This window comes from Dipodomys merriami, unplaced genomic scaffold (genome assembly GCF_024711535.1).
Source record: "Dipodomys merriami isolate MVZ:Mamm:240054 unplaced genomic scaffold, mDipMer1.0.p SCAF_71, whole genome shotgun sequence".
Taxonomy (NCBI): domain Eukaryota; kingdom Metazoa; phylum Chordata; class Mammalia; order Rodentia; family Heteromyidae; genus Dipodomys; species Dipodomys merriami.
In genome coordinates, this window is record NW_027206302.1 from 4,874,881 (window position 1) to 4,898,991 (window position 24,111).

At 42.6% G+C, this 24,111-nt stretch overlaps 2 long non-coding RNA genes across 2 annotated transcripts in view; both read left to right on the forward strand.

The window, feature by feature from the left end:
* Positions 1-9,120, forward strand: part of LOC138818054 (uncharacterized) — a 29,087-nt gene extending 19,967 nt beyond the window's left edge. Inside the window, exon 3 of the long non-coding RNA XR_011368958.1 lies at positions 8,990-9,120. This is a non-coding gene — a long non-coding RNA (uncharacterized lncRNA). The remainder of the gene's footprint in view (positions 1-8,989) is intronic.
* Positions 9,121-15,361: 6,241 nt separating this feature from the next.
* LOC138818052 (uncharacterized) overlaps positions 15,362-24,111 on the forward strand; it is a 56,735-nt gene continuing 47,985 nt past the window's right edge. The window contains exon 1 of the long non-coding RNA XR_011368955.1: positions 15,362-15,495. This is a non-coding gene — a long non-coding RNA (uncharacterized lncRNA). The remainder of the gene's footprint in view (positions 15,496-24,111) is intronic.

Below are 24,111 nucleotides of genomic sequence, written 5' to 3' on the forward strand. Positions count from 1 at the left end.
GTCACTCACCCTGGGGACTCATTCCTTTCTCCATATGCCCACACCAATCAGTTCTTCCTAGAGGAGAAGGACCTTTGCCTATCATGCAGAAGATGGGATTCTTGAGCAGGTATGGGCCCTGGTCCAGCTCTGGTTGTCATGAAGCAATCATCTCATTCCTGACACACCCACAATTCATCTCTTCTGTTTATCTGTAGAAGTCTTTTTCTCCAGATTCCTTTTTTTGTGTGCTGGCACTGGGACTTGAACTCATGGCCTGGGCACTATTACTTGGCTTCTTTGCACAAGACTAGTACCTTATCACTTGAGCCATACCTCCACCAGTGGCTTTTTGCTAGTTAATTGGTGATAAGAGTCTCTTAATCTTTTCTGCCCTGACTAGATTTGAACTGGGATCCTGAGGTCTCAGCCTCTTGAGTAGCTAGAATTACAGATGTGAGCCACCAGCACCCAGCTTCCAGCTTCCTGATTCCTTAATGGGATAAGCTGGTTGAAAGTAGCAAAGGGGAGGATGGTGGGAAGGATTCAGGTGCCTCTCCTGCTGCTCGCTTGGGCCTCTGCTTCCCACATCTCATGCTCTTGTCATATTGAAGTTTGTGTTTCCCTGTCTGCAACCAGGCTCTGCAACGCTTCTGTGCCTTTGCTGTTGCCAGACAGTTGACTCCTGACACTTCTTCCCAGCTGAGTCCTGTTCCTGACTCAGCTCTGGCTTCTAGCCTGGTGGAGTGTTCCTCAGGCTTAACACCAGAGCATGTCAGGCTCCCCTCCTCATTGGGTCTGTAACAGGGTGGCCTGTTGACTGTCTGCCTCAGTCATTAGATCTCTTTGAGGGCAGAAACAACTTTCTTGCCTTTGCTACAAGAGCATGTTGTGGGGGTACAAAGGACACTTAGTGTGCATTTATTGGGTTGCAGAATCTTGGAGAAGTGGTTTACCGTCTTCAAGCCTCAGTTTCCTTATCTGTCACAGGGATAATAACTCTTCCCAGGGGCTTTGGGAGGATTAAATGAGCTATCAGAAATGCAGGGCTGGTCCAAGTGTGGTGATGCTCACCTGTGATCCCAGTACTTGGCAGGAAGCGGCTGGAAGATCAAGACCAGCTTGGATTACATAGTGTGATCCTATCTTATAAAACTAAACTAAACTAAACCAAATCAGACAACAACAAACAAAATACCCCCAAACAAAACAGTGTAGTGCCTTGCATGGTAACTGCTTCAGTTCAACAAAATTGTATTCACTTCTGTGTACACTCTACTATGTCAGGGCAAGATTATTTCTGATTGGTGCTCCATTTTCCTTTAAGGATCAGAACCAGGAAATGGAGGTGCAGCAGCTGAAATGAAAATTAGATTTAAGGAAACGAAAGTTAGATTTAAGGAAGAACTTCCCCTTAGAGGAGAGACACATTAAGAGCATAGAGCAGTTAAGAGCATGGTTCTGAGGAGGCAGACTGCTTGGTTTTGCTACCCCCTATCTATGTGAACCTGGACAAGTGATTTTAAGTATTATTGAGCCTCAGTTTTGTTGTCTTCCAAAGGGTATCCTGTGCCAGGCACTGGTGGTTCACACCTGTAACCCTAGTTATTTGAGAGACTGAGATAGGGAAGATGATTTGAGGCCAGCTTAGGCAAAAAAGTTTGCAAGACCCCTCTCTACCATAGCTGGATGGCAGTGGTGCATGCTCACCATCCTAGCTTTGTGGGAAGGGTAAAAATAGGCAGATTGATGTCCAAGCGCACACCTTGGTGTGCAACTTGTTTTAGTGAGTAATTTTCAGGATGATTACTTAAAGAATAGGAGTTCATAGCTTTTTATTCTTTGCAGGGAGAAACTATCGTCAATGTTGGTTATGGGGTCTGAATTCTGGGCCTGGGCGCTGTCCCTCATCTCTTCAGCTTAAGGCTAGTGCTCTACCATTTGAGCCACAACACCACTTTGGGCTTTTTCTGCTTATGTGGTACTGAGGAATCGAACCCAGGGCCTCATGCATGCAAGGCAAGCACTCTACCACCTTCCCAGCTTCATGCCACTGTTTTACTACCTTCTTAAGATTGCTTTGTGTAGTTTTATAAAATGATGCAATACCAGGAAATAAAAATTTTCCTAAGCTGGGTACCAGTGTCTCACACCTGTAATCCTAGCTACTTAGGAGGCTGAGATATAAGGATTGTGGTTCAAAGCCAGCCCAGGCAGGAAAATCCATAAGACTCTTACTTGTAATTAATCACCAGAAAACTGGAAGTGGAGCTGTGTCTCAAACTGGTAGAGCACTAACTTTGAGAAAAAAGCCCAGGAACAGTGCCTAGGCCCCATGGACCGACAAAAAAAAAAAATTCATAAATGTTAGTAGATAAGAATGATGTTAAGCCGGGCGCTGGTGGCTCACGCCTGTAATCCTAGCTACTCAGGAGGCTGAGATTTGAGGATCATGGTTCAAAGCCAGCCCGGGCAGGAGAGACTGTGAGACTCCTATCTCCAATAAACCACCAGAAAACCGGAAGTGGTGCTGTAGCTCAAGTGGTAGAGCGCTCACCTTGAGCTGAAGAGCTGAGGGACAGCGCCCAGGCCCAGAGTTCAAGCCCCACGACTGACAGAAAAAAAAAAAAAAAAGAATGATGTTCTTGGAATGTTCCTTTTATGTACAAGACTCATTGAATTATTAGAACTATGCCTACCAACAGGGTTGTGATTTCATATCATGAATGATTTAATATCAAATTCATTAGAAGAAAAGCAATTACAATGTTAGACCTTTGAGGTTATAACTTGGTTGGCTCGGGGCTGGGAAGGTGGCTCAATGGTAGAGTGCTTGCCTTGCATGCCTGAGGCCCTGGGTTCGATTCCTCAGCACCACATGAGCAAAAAGAAAAAAACCGGAAGTGGCGTTGTGGCTCAAGTGGTAGAGCGCTAGCCTTGAGCTGAAGAGCTGAGGGACAGCGCCCAGGCCCAGAGTTCAGGCCCCCAAAAAACAAAATAATAAATAAATAAATAAATAAATAAATAACTTGGTTGGCTCCTCTCTGTGACACAGCTTCTAAACTTGAAGAATATTGTCAAATTTTAATTCTAAATCAATAATTAGTCTTATAAGTTGCCCACTTATGGCTTTAACTGATAATGGTAATGTCCTTTGTCATCTGTATTATTTTTATTTGAATAAAAGAAATAATACTCAAAACTTACATTTGACCCTTAAAAATTATATCTAAAGTATTTACTTTGCCAAGGATACCTTTAGAATTTTTTGAGTCTGAAAATGAAAATTTATTTCTTAAAAATTTTATTGTCGGGCTGGGAATGTGGTTCAGTGGTAGAGCACTTGCCTTGCATGCATGAGGCCCTGGGTTTGATTCCTCAGCACCACATAAGCAAAAAGAAAAAAGCCGGAAGTGGTGCTGTAGCTCAAGTGGTAGAGCGCTAGCCTTGAGCTGAAGAGCTGAGGGACAGTGCCCAGGCCCAGAGTTCAGGCCCCACGACCGGACAAAAAAAAAAAAAATTATTGTCAAGGTGATGTACAGAGGGGTTACGGTTACATGAGTAAGGCAACCAGTACATTTCTTGTCAAGCACTGTTACCCCTCCCTTGTTCTCCCACTATTCCTTTCCTCCCCCAACTCCCTCAGTCCTCCCAGATGTTTTTATTTTGTGTGGGAGAAATACCCTGATGCTTTATAACATGCCGTTAATTTACTTTTTAAGGATAGTATACAAACATAATGCTACTGAAGGAAATAGGGTCAAATGTATTGATTCTCAATTGTGGAATGGTTGACAGCTGGCCCTTCACAGAGGGCCAATAATTTGTTAATAAAAAATTGCCAGGGATTCAAGTAACTGATAAAAAGTGGTGTGCTATGTGCTGATCTAAATCATGTTACCATGTTTGTCTCTTATGGTCCACTGATTTTTATGTTTTAAAGGATGCTCATAAAATTCTTGACAATAAAAGACAACACAACAGTGCTAAAAGGGCAGGTGGCATGGCTCAGCAATACTTACCTGGTAAGAGTGAGGCCCTGATTTTAGATTCCAGTACTGCCAAAAAGCCGGGGGCAGGGGTGGGAAGAAATTATGGAAATCATGATATCTGCTTCATAGGAATCCTAAGAAAAATCCGTGAAATGTGAGGTCTATGGAATAGAGCCAGGTATACTTAGTAAGTGTTCATTTTGGTGTGCTGAAACTGACAAGGAAAATGAGAGGTCACATCTCCACCAGCACTGGGTGGATACTTCCTCCTCCTCAGGTTCTCCTGTCCCTGCCCCCTCCTCCATCAGACAGGCCTCTGTGGGTCACCTCCCCCAACCAGGGAACTCTGCTCAGGTAACTGTATTCTCAGCAGCACCTCCTGAGAGGTGCCTTTCCAGAAGAGTGTGCCCAGGGTGAGTGTCCGGAAGTGCAAGCTGTGCCTCTCTGCCAGGACTGGAATAGAGCAGTCGGCCGAGATTGTGCAAACAGGTCATTATGCAAGCACACCCTTGATTGTGTAAACAGGTGTTTACTGGAGGCTGTGCTCAGACTGCCCACTTACAAAAACATTTGAGATGTTGACTCAGAAAATAGCAGCATCTGGATGCTCGTTCTAGACTGAATGTACTTGGAACCTCAGTGTTCCAGCCTTTGCTCAGGCTGATCCCTCTATCAGGAGCCCTCCCTGGTTCTTTATCCATGTTGAAATTTCACCCTTTTTTCTTTCTAGGCTCAGAGAAAATGCCACCAAGTGTTCCTTCCTCAGCCTCCTCCTCTTGGACCTTAAAGGCATTCAGCACATTTTTAATGTCCTGGTCATAGCCTTCTAAATTGTTAGCATCTCAGGTTTGACTCTTTCCTTATTCATCTCTGAAAGGTTAGGAAACAGATCTGGAAAGAGAGAGTGCCTACCTATGCCACACAGCTGGCTTGAGGCTGAGCAGGGCTATAAGTCAGATCATAAACAACACCTTTCTTTCACCCCATCCACTCAGAGTCTGACCGTAGATCTTTGCTGAAGTCCTGAGGTCAGCAGGGTTGGTTCCAGCTAGAACTTTAAGCATGAGTGAGATGTGTTGAGAAGGGAAGGGTATGCAGTGAACAGCAAGAGCAAAAGTCTGGAGGTGGAGTGGGCAGCAGGCCTATATGCCCATCAAAGAGGTGCGAGAGTCTTGGATTGGTGGTGATGGGGAAGGCTTGCAATATAGACCAGATATCTTGACTCTATAAGATCTTGAGCAAGTAGCTCACACTCCGGCCTTTGTCCCTGAGTTCTTAGCCTTGCTGCACTCAGCCTGGTTGGATTAAAAAAATTGTAAAAATTGTAAAGGTGATGTACAGAGGGGTTACAGTTACATAAGTCAGGTAAACAATTCCTTTTGAACATTCTTTCCCAGATTTTCCCCTCCTGTTTGCTCTTCTCCCCCAGTTGTATAGTTCATTTCCAACAAAGAGTCTAGTGAGTATCACTGCTGAACTGGTTCACCCTTTGTGGGGGGACTTTTTTGAAACCACAAATCTTAGTGAGTTACCAGGCAATTGAAAACCAGCTACTTGTTATTCACTGCTCTTGGGATAAAGTTCTAGATTTTCCAAATAATCTTGAGGCCCTTCAAAACTAATCTGGGTCTGGGTCTCCCCATCCTAGGGCCTCAGCTCTGGATTCTGCCTTTCCCATTTTTTTCTTCTTCCTTGAGCCTAGGCTCTAGCTATGCTGGCTGCTAACACTAGTCAGGCTGTTTTGTTTTTTTTTTTTGGGGTCTGGTCGTGGGGCCTGAACTCTGGACCTGGGCGCTGTCCCTCAGCTCTTCAGCTCAAGGTTAGTGCCATAGTGCCACTTCCGGCTTTTTTCTTTTTGCTTATGTGGTGCTGAGGAATCGAACCCAGGGCCTCAGGCATGCAAGGCAAGCACTCTACCCCTGAGCCACCTTCCCAGCCCTAGTCAGCTGTTTTAACAAAGCTCTATACCTTTTCCCACACCATTCCTCTGTTTGGAATGCCTTTCCCATAATTCTGTGCCTGTTGAAAACCCTTTCATACTTCCAAATCCAGCTGGAATGCCAACTCCTCCTGTCAAGTTCCCCAGATCTCCTTTGCTTCCTGGGCTCCCAGGAGCTCCATGAAGATAGAGGTAGATCTGTGACCCTGGTAGCCAGCTTGTTGGGGCCTGGCATGGAGCATGTGCCCCTGAAAGGGGGCCAATAAAGTTTGGATGTTAGACTGGGTGGCCTTCAGTGCTGAGCACCCCCAGTGGGCTTGTAGTTACCTGCCTGGAGCTATGGAGTAGTCTCTTCCACCTGTGACAGCTACTACTGCATTTTCCAACGTCCCCGATGCTCAGATTGGCAGGGTTTTCTGCCTTTGATCGGAGCCTCAAAATGAGAAATGAATTAATTATGGCCTAATTGATGCTGAATGCTGATAAGTGAGTTGCAGGGCTCCAGGCTGTGTAGAGGTTGGGCTGACTGCCCAGGTGCTCTCTTGGGGAAGGAAGCAGAATTCTAGTTCATAGTAGATAAAAGGGAAGCCCTCCTTCCCAGTCTCTTCTTGTCCCCCTTTCCTATGGGCCACTGCCCAGCGGGAGGGTCTGCTACAGTATGGCTAGGGAGGCACTTGGTACTTGTGGTGAGTGTGGGGCTTATCTTGGGTTTAGGAACTTTATTCCTCTGTAGCCTGTGGCCTCTGTAACCTCTGTAACTAGATAAAGGAATGAGCGCCAAATAAGCCAGGCTTATTTGGAAGAGGGAGTTGGATCCATCCTCTAAACAGACATCCATGGGTTCCTCAGCATGGGGTGGGCAGTTAGAAGGGCAAAGATATGGACTTTTTTTTACTAAAAATCTTTCTGGGAAAGCTGAGCATCAGTATCTCATCTTTGTTATCCCAGCTACTCAGAAGGCTGTGATCTGAGGATCGAAGTTTGGAGACAAATCTGTCTCTTATCTCCAACTAACTAGCAAAAAGCTGGAAGTGAAGGCATGGCCCATGTGGTAGAGTGCCAGCCATGATTGAAAAAATTGAGAGAGCATGAAGCTCTGAGTTCAAGTCTCAGTACCAGGGTGCACACTCATACACAGACACACACAGACACGCAGACACACAGACACACAGACACAGACACAGACACAGACACAGACACAGACACAGACACACACACACACACACACACACACACACACACACACACACACACACACACACACACACACACACACACACACACACACACATCTTCCTAGGGAGAATGGTGAGAAGTCAAATGACCCATATAAGGCTGGAGAGAAGTGAAGGCTGTCCAGAATGTCTGTGATCAGTACCTGGGGTCTGCAGTCTCTCTGCTTTCTGGGTCAGACCTGGATCCAAGAGGGAGCAAGCTTTCCCAGAAATACCCAATTTCTCTGTTCCATGTTCTCTGCTTCTGCAGCCTGGACCTGGAGACACAGGGCAGGCTTTGGGTAAGGAGGCATCAGGAGCAGAGGAATGGTGGCTTTTGCAACCTCCTGTGGTTATAGTGCTCTTATAAGTGGTCTAGACTACTGGGCCAAGGCCAGAATCGTTATCTGTCATGTCTCTGGCTGGCTTCCCAGGCTGTTTTCCTGTGTTTCTTGAATGTCTAGTTCATTCAGTTCTTTCATTTACTTATTTGCTCATTCATATTCTCTACCTTTTCATGTTCTTTCCCTTCCTTCCTTCCTTCTTTCCTTCCTTCCTTCTTTCTTTTCTTTTTTTTTTTTTTTTTGGTGATACTGGGATTTGAACTTAGGGCTTTGTGCTTGTTAGGCTGATGCTCTATCACTTGAGCCATGCCTTCAGCCATGCTTTTTACTGGTTATTTTAGAGATGGAATCTAGTGAACTTTTCTGCCCAGGCTGACCTTGAACTGCAGTCCTCCAGATCTCAGCCTCCCAAGAACCTAAGATTATAGGAGTGAGCTACCATTATAGGGCTCCATTTATCTTTTCACTCTTCTTTTAATCCATCCATCTTTCCATCTCTCCATCATACTCAACTACTCATTCATCCACCTGCCATCTATGTATCCACTCACGCTCTTACCTATTTATCTACTCACTAATTCATCTATCCTCATACTCATTCTTCACCTACCTACTACCTGTACACATATCATCTACTTACCGTCCCATTAATCCCATGAGTATTGTTGAGTACCTACTATCAGCTAGGTCCTGATCTTGAACCTAAGGTTAGTATAAGAATAAAATCAGTGGCTTTATTCGCTCCAGAACAAAGCAGACTTACTATGCCCTCACCCCTCTCCAGAGCCTCTGAGTATCTCCCACTGGTATCTTGAACGGGCTTTATTGGCCACATGGGTGATGGGCTTGTCTTTCAGTCCCTTGTTTGGATATTTGCAAGGGCTTTCTATGTTAGCCACTTGGTTCTTTTCAACTTCTATCTTTTTTTTTTTTTTGGGTCCGGTTGTGGGGCCTGAACTCGGGGCCTGGGCACAGCGCCACTTCCGGCTTTTTTCTTTTTGCTTATGTGGTGCTGAGGAATCAAACCCAGGGCCTCAGGCATGCAAGGTAAGCGCTCTACCACTGAGCCACCTTCCCAGCCCCTCTTTTCAACTTCTAGAATCTTACACTCCAACACCTCCCTCTTTGATTCCTTCCAAGTAAGTTTTACCATCCCCATAATCCATTTCTGCTCTCTAAGCTCAGAGAGGCCTCCCTCCATTTCATATCTGTCGGCCTCTTCCTTATTACTTCCTTCTCTCTCCCCCTCATGCTGTAGCCCAGCACTGATCCACTGGTCAGCCCCTTACTTGAGTCATTGCTAATAGTTCTATCCTTCTATTTGCCTGATAAACTGAGCCTCAGGGACTGGAGTCTTAAAACTTTTCATTGAATAACATATCTTGCTGTAGCAAAACTTTAAAACTTTAGTGTAAGTGTATATAACTATATCTGTAAATGATGTGTGTGTGTGTGTTGGTGTTGGTACTAGGGATTGAACTGGGGGCCTGGGTACTGATTTTAGCTTTTTTTTTTCCCTAGGCTACCACTTGAGCCATAGTTCCACTTCTAACATTTTGAAAGTTCATTGGAGATAAGAGTCTCATGGATTTTCCTGCCCAGGCTGCCTTTGAGCCATGATCCTCAGATCTCAGCCTCCTGAGTAGTTAATATTACAGGTAGGAGCCACCAGTGCGTGGCTTTTAAATATGTTTTTAACCTTTAATTTTAACATTGAGATTTATAGGAAAATAACAAGAATAGTAAAAAAGCTCCTGAATATATCTATATGAAAATCTTTAAAAAATTATTTTAAATATGCTTTCAGTACTTTTCTGTCAGGCATTCTGTATATGTGTGCATGTATGATACACACACACATATAGGTACACACATTAATTTTTCTAACCTGAGAGTAAGTTATGTTTATGATCTTCCTTTATGAATAGGTTCTTTCATTGTGTACTATCTAAAAGTAATGGCATTATTGTACTTATGCCCATAGTAAAATAGTAAAAACTAGAAATTAACCTAGGAACATGGTGACATTGACTTATTTATCTTATCTGAGGCTGCTTTTGAGAAACAAGAGCAGAGTCAAGTTGTTAAGACCTTATTTTCCATAGATCCAAGATGACCTCCTGCTCCTTTACAAAAAAGTCTGCCAACTTCTGGACAAGAGAAATGCAATGACCCCTCTGCACACTATTTTTACAATAAAAAAGTATTAAAAAAAAAGAGAAATGTGATGTTGGAGATGCCCTGGGAATCTGTGCTGTGCAATATGATAGTTCCTGGCGGCCTGTGCCTAGCTAGCACTTGAAAGGGTAGCTAATGTGTGACTGAGGAACTGAACTTTACATTTCACTTAGTTTTAACTCACTTAAAGTTAAATCAGAAATCTCCACATGTGGTCAATGGCTGCTAAATTGGATGGCACAGCTTGGGGACAACACCCATAGCTTTTCAATCTCTTGTAAGCACTTTCCCCTACTCCAGCTTCTCTGCCTGTTCAGCTTCCACATTTTGAGTTTTGTATTTATCATTCTATTTCCATTTCAAAATATGCTGATTACAGTTTAATGTTTCTGTGACTATATCTTTTTTTTTGTGGTAGAGTTTTGAACTCACATTTGTTTGGCTGGCACTCTACTACCTGAGCCATGCTTCTAACTTTACTTTTGGCTGGTTATTTTAGAGATGAAGTCTAGCATACTTTTCTGCCTTGAACTGCTGTCTTCTGTCTCAGCCTTTTGAGTAGCTAGGATTACAGACATGAGCCACCAGTACCTGCTGGTTTGCTTGTTTTTGAACTTAATAAAAATATTATCATCCTGTATGCAGTCTTCTGCAACTTATTATTTAAATTTAATATTATAGTTCTGCTGCCTTGTGATAGGTGATTGAAGTTATTAAAAAACTATGGAGGACTATTTATTTTGTGTTTTTTTTTCCTGTGGGGTAAGTCTGGGGATCAAATCCAGGGTTTTATACTCTACCTCAAGGCAAATGCTGTAACTTGTAGATTTTATCTTAGGCTCCAACAGATAAGACCAAACTAAAATGGAGTGACTCATGCTAAATACCACATAATTAAATGGAAACTTGAAGGAAACAATAATTTCAAAACAGATTTTCCTGAAAACAGGGCCAACCCACTGAGTCAGTGTAAATAGGAAGTCCTCTTTGACCAGCAATCTTACTATGAGATATATGTGTGTGTGTGTGTGTGTGTGTGTGTGTGTGTGTGTGTGTGTGTGTATAGGTCCAAAGGAAATGAGAACAGAACCTAGAAGAGGTTATGTGCATGGCAATGTTTATTGCAGCACCATTCACAACAGCCAAGACACAGAATCAGCCTTAGGTTAGCTCATTGGGTTACTGGATTAAAAAAATGTGGTGCATACATATACACACAACAGAATGCTCTTCAGTAGTAAAAAGGAACATTTTGTCATTTGTGACAACGTGGGTTAACCTGGAGAATATTATGTTGAGTGTAATCAGCTGGGCATAGAAAAGTACTGCATGAGGGGCTGGGAAGATGGCTCAGTGGTAGAGCGCTTGCCTTGCATGCTTGAGGCCCTGGGTTTGATTCCTCAGCACCACATAAGCAGAAAAAAAAAGCTGGAAGTGGTGCTGTGGCTCAAGTGGTAGAGGGCTAGCCTTGAGCTGAAGAGCTGAGGGACAGTGCCCAGGCCCAGAGTTCAGACCCCACAACCGGACCCCCCCCAAAAAAGAAAAATACTGCATGATCTTATATGTGAAATCTCAAATAGTTGGCCTCATAGAAGGAGAGCATAGGACTTGAGGAGTCGGTAGCATGGGGATGGAGTAAAGACAGATAGGTCACAGGATAGGGAGAGTTAAACAATGTTCACAATAGGCAAATATATGAAAACAAAGAAGTTCAGTGGTTGCCTGGGACTGAGGCAGGGAGGTGGGAGTAGATGGGAGGGAAGGAAATGGGAGCAACTACTAATGGTGGTGGAGTTGGCTTTTAGGGAGATGAAAATGTTGTGAAATTGATTGTGGAAATGATCCTATAATTGTGAATCCGTTAAACACCATTGTATATGTTGCATGGGTGAATTATATGATGTGTGAACAGAGTTCTAAGAAGAAGTCTTACAGAAAAGTAAGTTGAGGGAACTTGGTTAACCAAGGAGCTTCTTTCCTGTGTCTTTGCTTCTTTCACTGCACAGCTCATCCACCACCTTTGTCCTCTCTATCACCTAGGAGGAACTCTCATTCCACTTCCTAGAATGCAGGAGCTTCCTGATTTATGAGTGTTGAATAAAAGTCAATCTATAGAACTATAGCTATACTTTTTGTAATTTTGTCTCTTGACAAAGCTTTGCCTTTTTTCCCCCCATGTGTAGTGAATTGTGTAACTATACCAAAATTAGTTTTGATCATTTTTTTTGTTACTAAGTGTTGCCATTTGTTTTTGTTTCGAAGACCCTTTTCCCTTCCTTTCCCTTCCCTCCCCTTTCTTTCTTTTTTGGTCTTCTGTATAGCCCAGGTTGGCCTGGAGCTCTTGAGTCTCTTGCCTCTGTCTCCCAAATTCTGGGATTATACTGTGGGCAGCCTTGGGCATCTCTTCCAATGCATAAGTTCATGAGTCTCTTTAGAAGAATAATTGCTGAGTAGATATGATTTGTGAATGTTCAGAATGATAAAAGGTACCATCTCATTTTCCAAAATGAGACTGAGATGTAGTAATCTACATCTCAATCAGCTGAGTGTAGAAGTAGCTATTGGTCCAGATCCTTGATGGTGTTAACCTTCTTTTTCTTTTGGTCATGGTAGTGGGTGTGAAATTATTGTCTCAATTTGTATTTTTCTAGTTATCAGTGAAGTTGATTTTTTTTCCTGACTGATTGGTCTCTCAGTTCCTCTTCTGAGAAATGTCTGTTGCTCATCCTCTTAGATGGGTGGTCAGTGGTGTATGCTTCAAACCACCATTTGGTGGCTTGTCTTTTCATGTTCTTCACAATAACTTGATACAGAGAAGTTCTTAATTCTAGTGTCACTGAATTTATAAATATTTTCCTTGTGATAGATGCTTTCTATCTTGTCGAAAAAAGCCTTTCCTATTCTGAGATCAGAAAGACATTTTCTTCTAATAGTTGTTATTTGTTGTGCTGGTGCTGGAGCTTGAACTTAGTGTCTGGCACTGTCCCTTAGCTTTTTTGCTCAAGGCTGGTACTCTTACTACTTAAGTCACACCTTTAATTCCAGCTTTTTAGTGGCTAATTAGGGATAAGTTTCATGGACTTTCCTGTATCAACTTCAAATATCCATTTTCTGATCTCAGTCTCTTGAGTGGGAGTACAGTGTGAGCCAATAGCATCCAGCTTGCTTCTAATAGTTAAAAAGTTTTGCTTTTAGCTTCTCTAATCCATGAGGAGTTGATATCATTTAGGATTCAGGGAAAGGTCCCAGCTTTATTTTCTTTGTGGCTATCCATTTACTGAATTCCTCCACTTTCCCTAGTGATGGACAGCACTGCTTCTGTCCATGCCCACATCAGATTTCCATGTATTTGTTGTTGTAGGCTCTCCATTCTGTTCCCATGGAGTCTGTTTGACCACCCCTGCATTGTACTATTCTTTCCCAATCTCTACCTTTGTATGTCTTGATATCTGGTAGGGAAATTGCTTTGTCTTGTTTTGTGAGATCTTGAGTTCATACCCCAGTGCTACCATAAAACTGGCCCTTCCCCCAAAATAGCCCCAAATGCTATTCACTAGATTTAGTCTTGGTATATAAGGAGTGAAATTGCTTGTATCATCTACAGCACAAATAATTAGTTTTCCTTATCTTGTCACAAGAGGGCCCGGTTTTCTCAATCCAATCCACCAATAATATAGCTGTATGTTATTTATTTAAGTGACTCCTTACTTACACAAGTGGCATTTCATTTTTTTTTTTTTTGTGCCTGTCCTGGGGCTTGAACTCAGGGACTGGATGATGACCCTAAGCTTTTCTGCTCAAGTCTATCATTTTTTTTTCCAAAATTTTTTATTGCGATTAAGTGGTTACATAATTTCCCAAATTTCACAGTATTATGGGATAGTGATGCTTAGTTAAGTCACAGACATTCTAACTTTCATGGAGCAAATTGTCTATCATGGTCTATAACATTTATGAGTTCTATGAGCTTTTCAATACAGTTATTTCTTCCACATTGGGTGATATGTACATTTCTTTTGTTTTGCATAGCATCAGCTGTTCCCTCTTTCCCACTTGTTCCCTCCCTCCCATTGCTGCCACTGTGTTGCTTAGTTCATTTTGGCCAATGTCCAGTTCAAGGCTATCATTTTATCAGTTGAGTTACAGCTCCACTTCTGGCTTTTTGCTTGTTAATGGGGGATAAGAGTCTCGTGGACTTTCCTGCCTGGGCTGACTTTAAACCATGATCCTCAGATTTCAGCTTCCTGAATAGCTAGGACTGCAGATGTGAGTCACTGGTGCCTGACTGCATAATCTTTTTTTTTTTTTTTTTTTTTTTTTTGGGTCCGGTCAAGGGGCCTGAACTCTAGGCCTGGGCGCTGTCCCTCAGCTCTTCAGCTCAAGGCTAGCGCTCTACCACTTGAGCCACAGCGCCACTTCCGGCTTTTTTCTTTTTGCTTATGTGGTGCTGAGGAATCGAACCCAGGCCTCATGCATGCAAGGCAAGCGCTCTACCACTGAGTCACCTTCCCAGCCCCATGACTGCATAATCTTGATTGCAGTAGTAAGTACTATTAAAAATGTTTGAAAGCAAGTTCATATATTAGTCTTTTATTCATTTTTATTTCTTTTTTTGCCAATCCTAGGGCTTGAACTCAGGCTTTTGTTTGTTTGTTTTGGTCCAGTTGTGGGGCCTGAACTCTGGGCCTGGCCGCTGTCCCTCAGCTCTTCAGCTCAAGGCTAGCGCTCTACCACTTGAGCCCCAGCGCCACTTCCGGCTTTTTTCTTTTTGCTTATGTGGTGCTGAGGAATCGAACCCAGGGCCTCATGCATGCAAGGCAAGCGCTCTACCACTGAGCCACCTTCCCAGCCCTTGAACTCAGGCTTTTGGCACTGTCCCTGAGCTTTTTTTTTTTTTTGCTCAAGGCTAGTACTCTACCACTTGAGTCACAGTGCTGCTTGCAGCTTTTTCTGTATGTGGTACTGAGGAATCAAACTCAGGGCTTCATGCATGCTAGGCAAGCACTCTCCCACTAAGCCACATTCCCAGCCCCTCATTTTTCTTTTTAATTAAACTTTATGTTGCTTGAGCTTTTTGTCATTATTGTATTATCACCCCCCCAGAAAAGAAAATTAATAACAATATATTATGTATTTCAAAATGGCTAAGAGAATAAACATCAAAATATTCTTACCATAAAACATGGTAAGTATTTGGGCGATGGTTCTGTTAATTAGCTTTATAGTATCACAAAATTATAGTCCATAAATGCATGCAATTATAAACAGTTTGCAACAAAATAAAAAGATTAAGAGAGGAAACAATAATGTCATTTTGTTAGTGAGTTTGTTAATGTGCTGAATATACTCATGGATTTATTATATATCTGTACGTGTATATATGTGTGTGTATACACACACATCTCTGTGTGGGTATATATATGGAGATAAAAGTCTCAAGGACTTTTCTGTCCAGGCTGGCTTTGAACCTCCATCCTCAGATCTCAGCCTTGTGAGTAGCTAGGATTACAGGCATAAGCCACCAGTGCCCAGCATGGGTTCGTATTTTTAAGACAGCCCTGCAGTTGTAGGCTGGATACACCCAACTTAGCCACATTATCTTACCATTTCCATTGACCATTGCTTCAGATTGTTATTGCTTTGTTTAGTACTTTTGTGTCTAGGCTCTCAAATGAAATCAGCCTGTAATTTTCCTTCTTCTCTGTTTGTCAGAGTTGGAATGAAGGTTATGCTGTCCTCATGGGCCAGGCTGGGCTGCTCTTCTTTTCTGTTCTTCTTATGCGGCAGTGTAATTTGGAATGGAGCTGTCCACAGTATTACTTTCTATCATTCCAATCTCTTCTGGATCTGTAAGTACATCTCTTTTTTATTTTTAATAACATTTTTTTGGCGACATCTCTGATTTTTTAAAAATCAGTCCTGCCAGAGGTTTTTTTTCTGTTAGTTTTTGTTCCCATCCAAGAAACCAATTTTTGAGTATGTTTGTTTTTCTTCTTTACTTTGACTTAAAATTCTTCTCTCAGAAATTACTTCCTGTGGGTTTGTTCTTTTTTTTTTTTTTGCCATTTTTGGAGCTTGAACTCAGGGCCTGAGCTTCTTTTGCTCAAGGCTAGCACTCTAACACTGGAGTCATAGCTCTACTTCTGGCTTATGCTGTTTATGTGGTACTGAGGAATTGAACCCAGGGCTAGGTAAGCACTCTACCACTGAGCCACATTCCCAGCCTCTGGGGGTTTGTCCTTTTTTTTTTTGGGTCCGGTCATGGGGCCTGAACTCTGGGCCTGGGTGCTGTCCCTCAGCTCTTCAGCTCAAGGCTAGCGCTCTACCACTTGAGCCACAGTGCCACTTCCGGCTTTTTTCTTATGTGGTGCTGAGGAATCAAACCCAGGGCCTCAGGCATGCAAGGCAAGCGCTCTACCACTGAGCCACCTTCCCAGCTCCGGGTTGTCCTTTTTAAAAAAGATTTTGTAACTTCTTACATTGAGGGGTTATGTTATCAAGTTTTTGGCTAAACTTTCCAGGCTGTATTTTGTGAGGAGTGCTACTTTGGCTCCATCTCAGTTTTAAATTTATTTTTAATTGATGTAACAATTTTATATATTTATGGATTCAGAATGATGGTTTTATATGTGCATAGAATGTGTAATGATAAAATCAGAGTAATTAGAATATTTATTGACACAATACTTTGTGTGTGTGCATGTGTGTATAGTGTGTGTGTATTCAGAACATCCCAAAATTCACCATTCTGAGTATTTTGGAATAAATAATACATTGTTAACTTTATCAACAAATATTGTATCCATTAGCATCTTTTCTCTATCTCCCTCCCTTGTATCCTTTCCAGCCTCTGAGGATCACCATTTTCTCTTTCTCTGTCTTGAACAAGATCTTGCTTTGTAGTCCAGGCTGGCATTGAACTTGTGATCCTTCTGACTCACATTCCCAAGTGCTAAGATTCAGAATTTTTGAAGAGTCCCATTTATTTATTTATTTATTTATTTATTTGTTATTAATTTACTTTATTGTTACTATAGAGGTGATATGCAGAGGGATTACAATTAACATGAGTCAGGCATCATAAGTACATTTCCTTTTGTACAATGTTTTCTGTTCTCTCATTCTTTCTTAGTCCCTCCCTCACATCTCCACCCACAAATTGTATAGTTCACTTTCATCAATGTCTAGTAAGCAACACTGCTGTATTTTTCTACCCTTTTTCCCTTGAATTCTGTAGTCTCCCCCTAACCCTTCTGCAGATCTATTCTTGAATATACCATACCTAAAGTAAAGAAGACAGAAGAATCAAAAACTAAAAACTAAAAAAAAAAGGAGGAAAAAATAAAAAGTCTTTTTTTTTTCATATCTTGGAGTTCATTTTGCTATGTATATTATTTTAGGCATTGTGCCTTTGTGTTTTTCTCTAAGAGTATCCTCTTTTGGTCTCACTGTCAGTATCCAGAATCCTGTATAATTTATCATCTCCCAATGCATTTTGATGTAATTTCTGCATATCAGAGAGAACATGTGCCATTTGTGTCTCTGAGCCTGGCTTACCTCACTTAATGTGATTTGTTCTAGTTCCATCCATTTCCCTGCAAATGACATTATTTTATTCTTTCTAATGGCAGTGTAAAATTCCAGTGTATATGGGTATCTCATTTTTTGTATCTACTCATCTATTGTGGGGCATCTAGGCTGTGAATAGTGTGGCAATGAACATGGATGTGCAGGTGTCCTTATATCCTGGCTCATGATGTTCAGAGTAGATTCCCAGGAGTGGCATGGCTGGGTCGTAGGGAAGGGTTATGTTTAATTTTTTTTTAATTTTATTTTATTTTATTTGAGAGCATACTGTACAGAGGGGTTACAATTACATTGGCAGGATAATGCATACATTTCTTACCAAGCATTGCAGCCTCCTCCTTTGTTTACCCTTCACCTCCCTTCCCAGCCTCCCCTCTCCCCCCCAATGGGTTATGTTTAATTTTTAAAGGCACCTCCAGACTGCTGTCCAGAGTGGTTGTACTGGTTCACATTACTACCAACAGTGCAGTAGGGTTCTTTCCTCCCCGCCCCCCATCCTTGCCAACATTTGATGTTTGAATTCACAATGTTAGCCAATCTCAGATAGAATATCAGAGTTGTTTTGATGGCCAGGGATGATGAGCATTTCCTCATGTGTTTCTTTACCATGCTTACCTCTTCTGAAGAGTCTTTTCTTAGCTCCTTTGCCCATTTAGTGATTGGTTTATTACTTTGTGAGGGGTTAGTTTCTTGAGATACATACATACATACATACATACATAATACTATATATATATATATATATATATATGATATTAGGCCTTTGTCTGTATATTGCTAATAAAAGATCTTTTCCCAGTTAGTTGGCTGTTTTTCTAGTTTAGTATCTATGTCCTCACCATGCAGAACTGGTTTATTTTGTTGTAGTCCCACTTGTCAAGTCTCCCTCCTATCCGTTGTGCCCCTGGGACTCTACTCAGGAAGTTTCTACCTATACACATAAGGTCTAATGTTTCTCCTATTCTCTCTTGCAGTAATTTCAAAGTTTTGGGTCTGATGTTGCGATCTTTGATTCACTTTGATTGATATTAGTGCATGATGACAGAGATCTACTTTTAGTTTTCTGCATATTATTGAAGAAGCTATTTTTTCCCCCACTGTATGTCTGGTTCCCTTACCAAATATCAGATAACTGTAAATGTATGGTTTTATTTCTGGGTCTTCTATTCCATTGATCTTTGGTTCTATTTTTTGGCCAATACCAAGATGTTTTTGTTATTATGGCTCTGTAGTAGAGTTTGAGGTCTGGCATTGTGTAATTACCTACATTGCTTTTTTTTGTTGCTGAGAATTGCTTTGGCTATTCTAGGTTTTATGTTGTTCCATATGAATTTTTGGGTTGTTTTCTTTATCTTGGTAAAGAACATAGGATTTTTAGGGAATTGCATTGAATTTGTATATCATTTTTGGCAGTATGGCCATTTTTACAATATTGATTCTACCTATCCATGAACATGGAAGATCTTTCCATTTCCTGGTATCCTATCTGACTTCTTTCTTTAGATTTATTTTTTGCTGTAAAGATCGTTTACATCTTTGGGTAGATTAACTCCTAGGTATTTTATTTTATTATCTTGAGGCTATTGCCAATGGATTTGTTCTCATGATTTCCCTTTCTGCTTGTATATTGTTGACATACAGAAAGGCTACTAATTTTTGTGGGTTAATTTTGTATCCTGCTTCTTTGCCAAAGTGGTTGATCAGCTTTAGGAGCTTGGGTATAGAGTTGTTTTTTTTTTTTTTTTTTTTTTGATCCTTCAGGTATAAAATCATGCCATCTGCAAATAGAGATAGTTTGATTTCTTGTTGTGGGGCTTGAATTCTGGGCTTGGGTGCTATCCCTCAGCTCTTCAGCTCAAGGTTAGTGCTTTACCACTTGAGCCACAGCGCCACTTCTGGTTTTCTGGTGGTTTATTGGACATAAGAGTCTCATGGACTTTCCTGCCCAGGCTGGCTTTGAATTGTAATCCTCAAATCTTGGCCTCTTTAGTAGCTAGGATTACAGGCGTGAGCCACCAGTGCCTGGTTTGGGATTTCGAATTTTTAAGTGTATTGTGACTATTGAGGTATTTTGTTATATACACACATACACATTTTTTTTGTCAATTTCCTTATTTTCTATTCCTATTTCACTAATTTTGGAATATAGATGTCTATTGTTGTTGTTATTATTATTGTTGTTATGTGGCACTGGGGTTGAACTTAAGTCTTCACATTTGCTAGGCAGGCTCTCTACCACTTGAGCCATGCATTCCTCTATTCTGTTTTGCACTGTGTGTGTGTGTGTGTGTGTGTGTGTGTGTGTGTGTGTGTGTGTGTGTGTGTGTGTGTGTGTGTGCTAGTGCTGGGGCTTGAACTCAGGGCCTGCAGGCTCTCTACCACTTGAGCCATGCATTCCTCTATTCTGTTTTGCACTGTGTATGTGTGTGTGTGCTAGTGCTGGGGCTTGAACTCAGGGCCTAGGTGATCTCCCTCAGTTTTTGTGCTCAAGTCTAGCATTCTACCACTTGAGCCATAGCTCTACTTCTGGCTTTTTGGTGCTTTGTTGGAGATAAGAGTCTCACAGACTTTCTTGCTCATGCTGGCTTTGAACTGGGATCTTGCTATTTGCTAAGGCAAACTAGACCAAGATCTTCCTTTAATATTTAAGCTTTCTGATAGCTGAGATGACAGATGTATACCACCACATCCAGCTTCTTTCTGTTAAAATGGAGGTCTTTTGATCTTTTTCCTCCCAAGGCTGAATGGGACTGTGATCCTCCAGAGATCTCAGCTTCCTGAATGGCTAGGATTATAAGCGTGAGCCATAGGTACCTGGATACATGCCCTACATCTAGAGTTCAAGTGCTTGCTTTTTTTAGTCTCACCTCTAGGGAGTGGGACACATCTCAGAGAAACCATAGAAAACACCTGGAAGCCACTTGCAAGGTTTAAGGTTTACAAAATACAACAGGAAAGCAACCAGAGGAGATAAATTGCTAAGCATCGGGGCTGGGGATTTAGCTCAGCGGAAGAGAGCTTTCCTGGCGAGTGCAAGGCCCTGAGTTTGGTCCTTAGCTCTGGAAAAAAAAAATTGCTAAGCACCAAATGTCCAGTGGTGGCTGGCTAGACAGAAAACCCAGCCAAAAGGCTGTGGCAGTGCCTAATCCCACAGTCTCTCAAGGTCCCCTGTTAGCTTGTTGGTGGCAGCACCTGCATTCATTGTCTTTCATGGTGCTTTGCTCACATTGCTAAGTGCAGGGAGAGGGCTTTATAAGTTAGACTAGTAAGCAGTGGCATCCTTAGTTTAGTTTGCTTTGTCCTCTCAGGACCAGCATTCCCAGGAGTACTGAGGGCAGAAGGAAGCAAGTTTTCTTCTAGCTAAACAACACTGATCTGCCCCAGTTCCCAGTGTGCATGGGAGGTAGTCACTGGCCCGGCAAGGGCCTCACCTCAGCTGCTTGCCCTGTCCCTTTGACTTGGCACAGAGGCTTGGGGGAGGAAACAGGGCATTTCAGGGACAGGCTATTTAATGCTGACCCCATCTTTCCCTTTCCTTTTTCTTCTTTTGTGCTGGCACTAGGGACTGAACTCAGGACCCGGGCACAGTCTCTGAGCTTCTGTGCTCAAGGCTAGTGTTCTACTGCTTGAGCCTCAGCTCCACTTCCAGTTTTTTTTTTGGCCTGGTTAATTGAAGATTAGAATTTAACAGACTTTTCTGCTCAGGCTGGCTTTAAACCTCCATCCTCAGATCTCAGCCTCCTGAGTAGGTAAGATTAAAGATGTGAGCCACTGGGTGCCTGGCTCTAACACTGTTTTCCTCTGGGATCATAAACCTGCATGCCTAATGCAGGTTGCTATGGCTACTTGTATTTTGAGCCCTTTCTCCCAAATACAAGGACTTTTTAACCCCCCACCTTTAATCTTCTACAGATTTGCATTCTTTTTTTTTATTTTTCTGGCACAGCATTTTAGTTTTTCCCATTCTATTTCCACAGGTTGTCACTGTCTTGAGCGGTATCTGTGTAGATCTCTCTACATGTTTATCAGTTTCTTTGCTCCCCATTCTCTCACCTGTCTATCCTTCCCTCTGGGATAATTTCCCTTCTTCTTATAACAAATTCTCCAGAGTTTCCAATTGTAAAGATATGCTGTGGATAAGCCCTTTTTGGTTGTTTTTATCTAGGGAAAAAAATTCAGGTATCTCCATTTCACCCCGAGCCTTGCAAGATAGCTTTCTAAGTTCACAATTTCAGGTTGCCAGTCCTTTATGCTGAGAGCTTTGAAGCTACTCCCTGTCATTTGCTCTCCCCAGCTGCTTTGAGAGGCGTGTTGTCTAATTATCCTTCCTTTGTAGGGGGCATGTTCTCCTGGAAAAGCTGCTTTTAAGATCTTTGGTGTTTCACCAGAGACACCACAGTGACTAGTTTTATTTGTCTTGTTTGGTATATATCTATTATAGATAGATAGACCCATATCTGTGAAGTCCTGCTTTTCATCAGTTCTGGAGAGTTCTCAGCTATTGTCTGCACACACATCACTACTCTTTCTCTTTGTCCTTTTTTTTTTTTTTTTTGGGTCTGGTCGTGGGGCCTGAACTCTGGACCTGGGCGCTGTCCCTCAGCTCTTCAGCTCAAGGCTAGCACTCTACCACTTGAGCCACAGTGCCACTTCTGGCTTTTTAAAAATTTTTTCTGCTTATGTGGTGCTGAGGAATCGAACCCAGGGCCTCATGCATGCAAGGCAAGCGCTCTACCACTGAGCCATCTTCCCAGCCTTCTTTGTCCTCTTTTTGCAGCCTCCTAATTTCTAACCTGTCTTTCATGTCTTCTGTTTGCTTTTGTTTGTTTGGAAATCTGTGTTGTGGGGATTGAATCTGGGCCTTGAACTGTCTCTCAGCTTCACTGCTGTGCTCTGCCACTTGAGCCATGCCTCCACTTCTAGCTTTGTGCTGGCTAAATTGGAAAGTTCAAGGATTTGTCTGTTCAGATTGTCTTTTGAACTGTGACACTCAGATCCTAGCCTCCTGAACAATTAGGATTACAGGCATGAGCCATCAGTTCCCGGCTTCTGTGCTGTTCTTCAGATCTATCTTCTAGCTCACCTATCCCATCCACTTGAACTTTTGTACTTAAGGTTAGTGCTCTACAAGTGGAGCTTCAGCTCCACTTCTGGCTTTTTTGGGTGGTTAATTGGAGATAAGAGTCTCACAGACTTTCCTGCCCAGTCTGGCTTTGAACTTTCAGTCCTCAGATGTCAGCCTCCTGAGTACATAGGATTACAAGCTTGAGCCACAAGTGCCCAGATTAACCTGCACCTCTTTAAGACCTGTAAGAAACCAATTATAGACTTCTACGCTCAAAAGAACAGGTCCAGCTAAGCTAAGAAATGGGGAAATTCCACTTTTTTCTGGACTCTGGTCAGCAGGTGATCCACAGGCCTCTACGATTGCCTGATACTACTTCCTTGGCTTATGTTGAAAGTCTCCATCTGCTCCTCCAGTCAACCAGCTTACTAATTTATGTAAATTAGTTCCTGGAAATATTTGGAGGAACTAATCTGCTTCCTCTTTGCTGATAGTAAGTAAGTCAGGTTTTAGTGTTTGTTTTCTTTTTTGTCTTGGCTTCCAGGAAGCTCAAATTCCCATTTCAGGATCAATCAGTATCTTTGAGACTGCTGCTTTCTTTCTTGAGCAATAAGAATTTGTTGAGTAAATTGATCTTTCTTGTGCTAAAGCCATCTCATGTCCTTTTGGGAAAAAGATGCAGTAGAAACAGGTTTCAAATCTACAACAACTGCATGGTCACCCAAGGACATGTGGGGTAATGATGAGAAGCTCTGGGAAAACCTGGGTATGCCCATCACCCCCTCACAGGTCTCCAAGTGTCTGGTTGAGTCCCAGCTCTGCAGCTGATGGACCAGGGAACCCATGACCAGTTGTGGTTCCTTCTGGGGCTTAGTCAGTACATTTGTAAATGAATTCCATAGAATCTGAGGAAGCTGGGCATTGGTGGCTCACGTCTGTCATCTTAACTATTGAGGAGGCTGAGATCTGGGGATTATGGTTTGAAGCCGGCCCAGGCAGGAAAATCTGTGAGACTCTTATCTCCAATTAACCACTAAAAAACCAGGAGTGGAGCTGTGGCTTAAGTGGTAGAGCACCAGTCGTGAATGAAAAAGCTAAGGGACAACATCTTAGCTCTGAGTTTAAGCTGCAGTCCCAGTGTGTTCGTGTGTGTGCATGCACACACAGAATGTGAGGGGGAAAGTCAAGGTGGATAAAGATGGAGAAAAAGCCTTTTGGGAAGAGTAGATGATCTATAGGAGTGCTGTGCTGTTTCTGAGCAGGAAGTGGGGGAGTCAGAGGCTGCAGGTGCTGACCTCCTCCTGGGATGGGAGTGTGGGGAGAGAGAAGTGCAGAGCTCCTGATGACAGGGGATAAAGAAGTATGGGCGTTGGGTTGCCCCTCCCATCCTGTGGCCTTCAGCCCTCCTGGGGCCTCAGTCAGTGGGGCTGTCAGACAGCTGTGTTCACTACCATGTCTTAGAGCTTGCAATTGCTCCCCATTGCTGCACATTCTTCAAGGTGTCCTGGTGGATGGGGATCCAGGAATCCAGCCTTGTGACTGCTCTGACTGGAGGATGGGCCAGGCAGGGGGTGCTTTGAGAGACCCAGCAGGATGTCAGGAGTCCCTTTGGAGGAGACCCTTAAGGAGGCAGGCTTCCCAGAGGGTGATGTTTGGGGAACAAAATAACCAGAGACGTTCTCCAGGGTAGAGGTTGGGCACTTCAGAATGGGACACAGGAAAGAAGCAAAAGAGATGAGGGTCAGAGAGGGTCTGAACAGGAAGGAAAGTCTGTGAGGGCTGGATGGGGCAGGGTGTGTAACATGAGGATTCC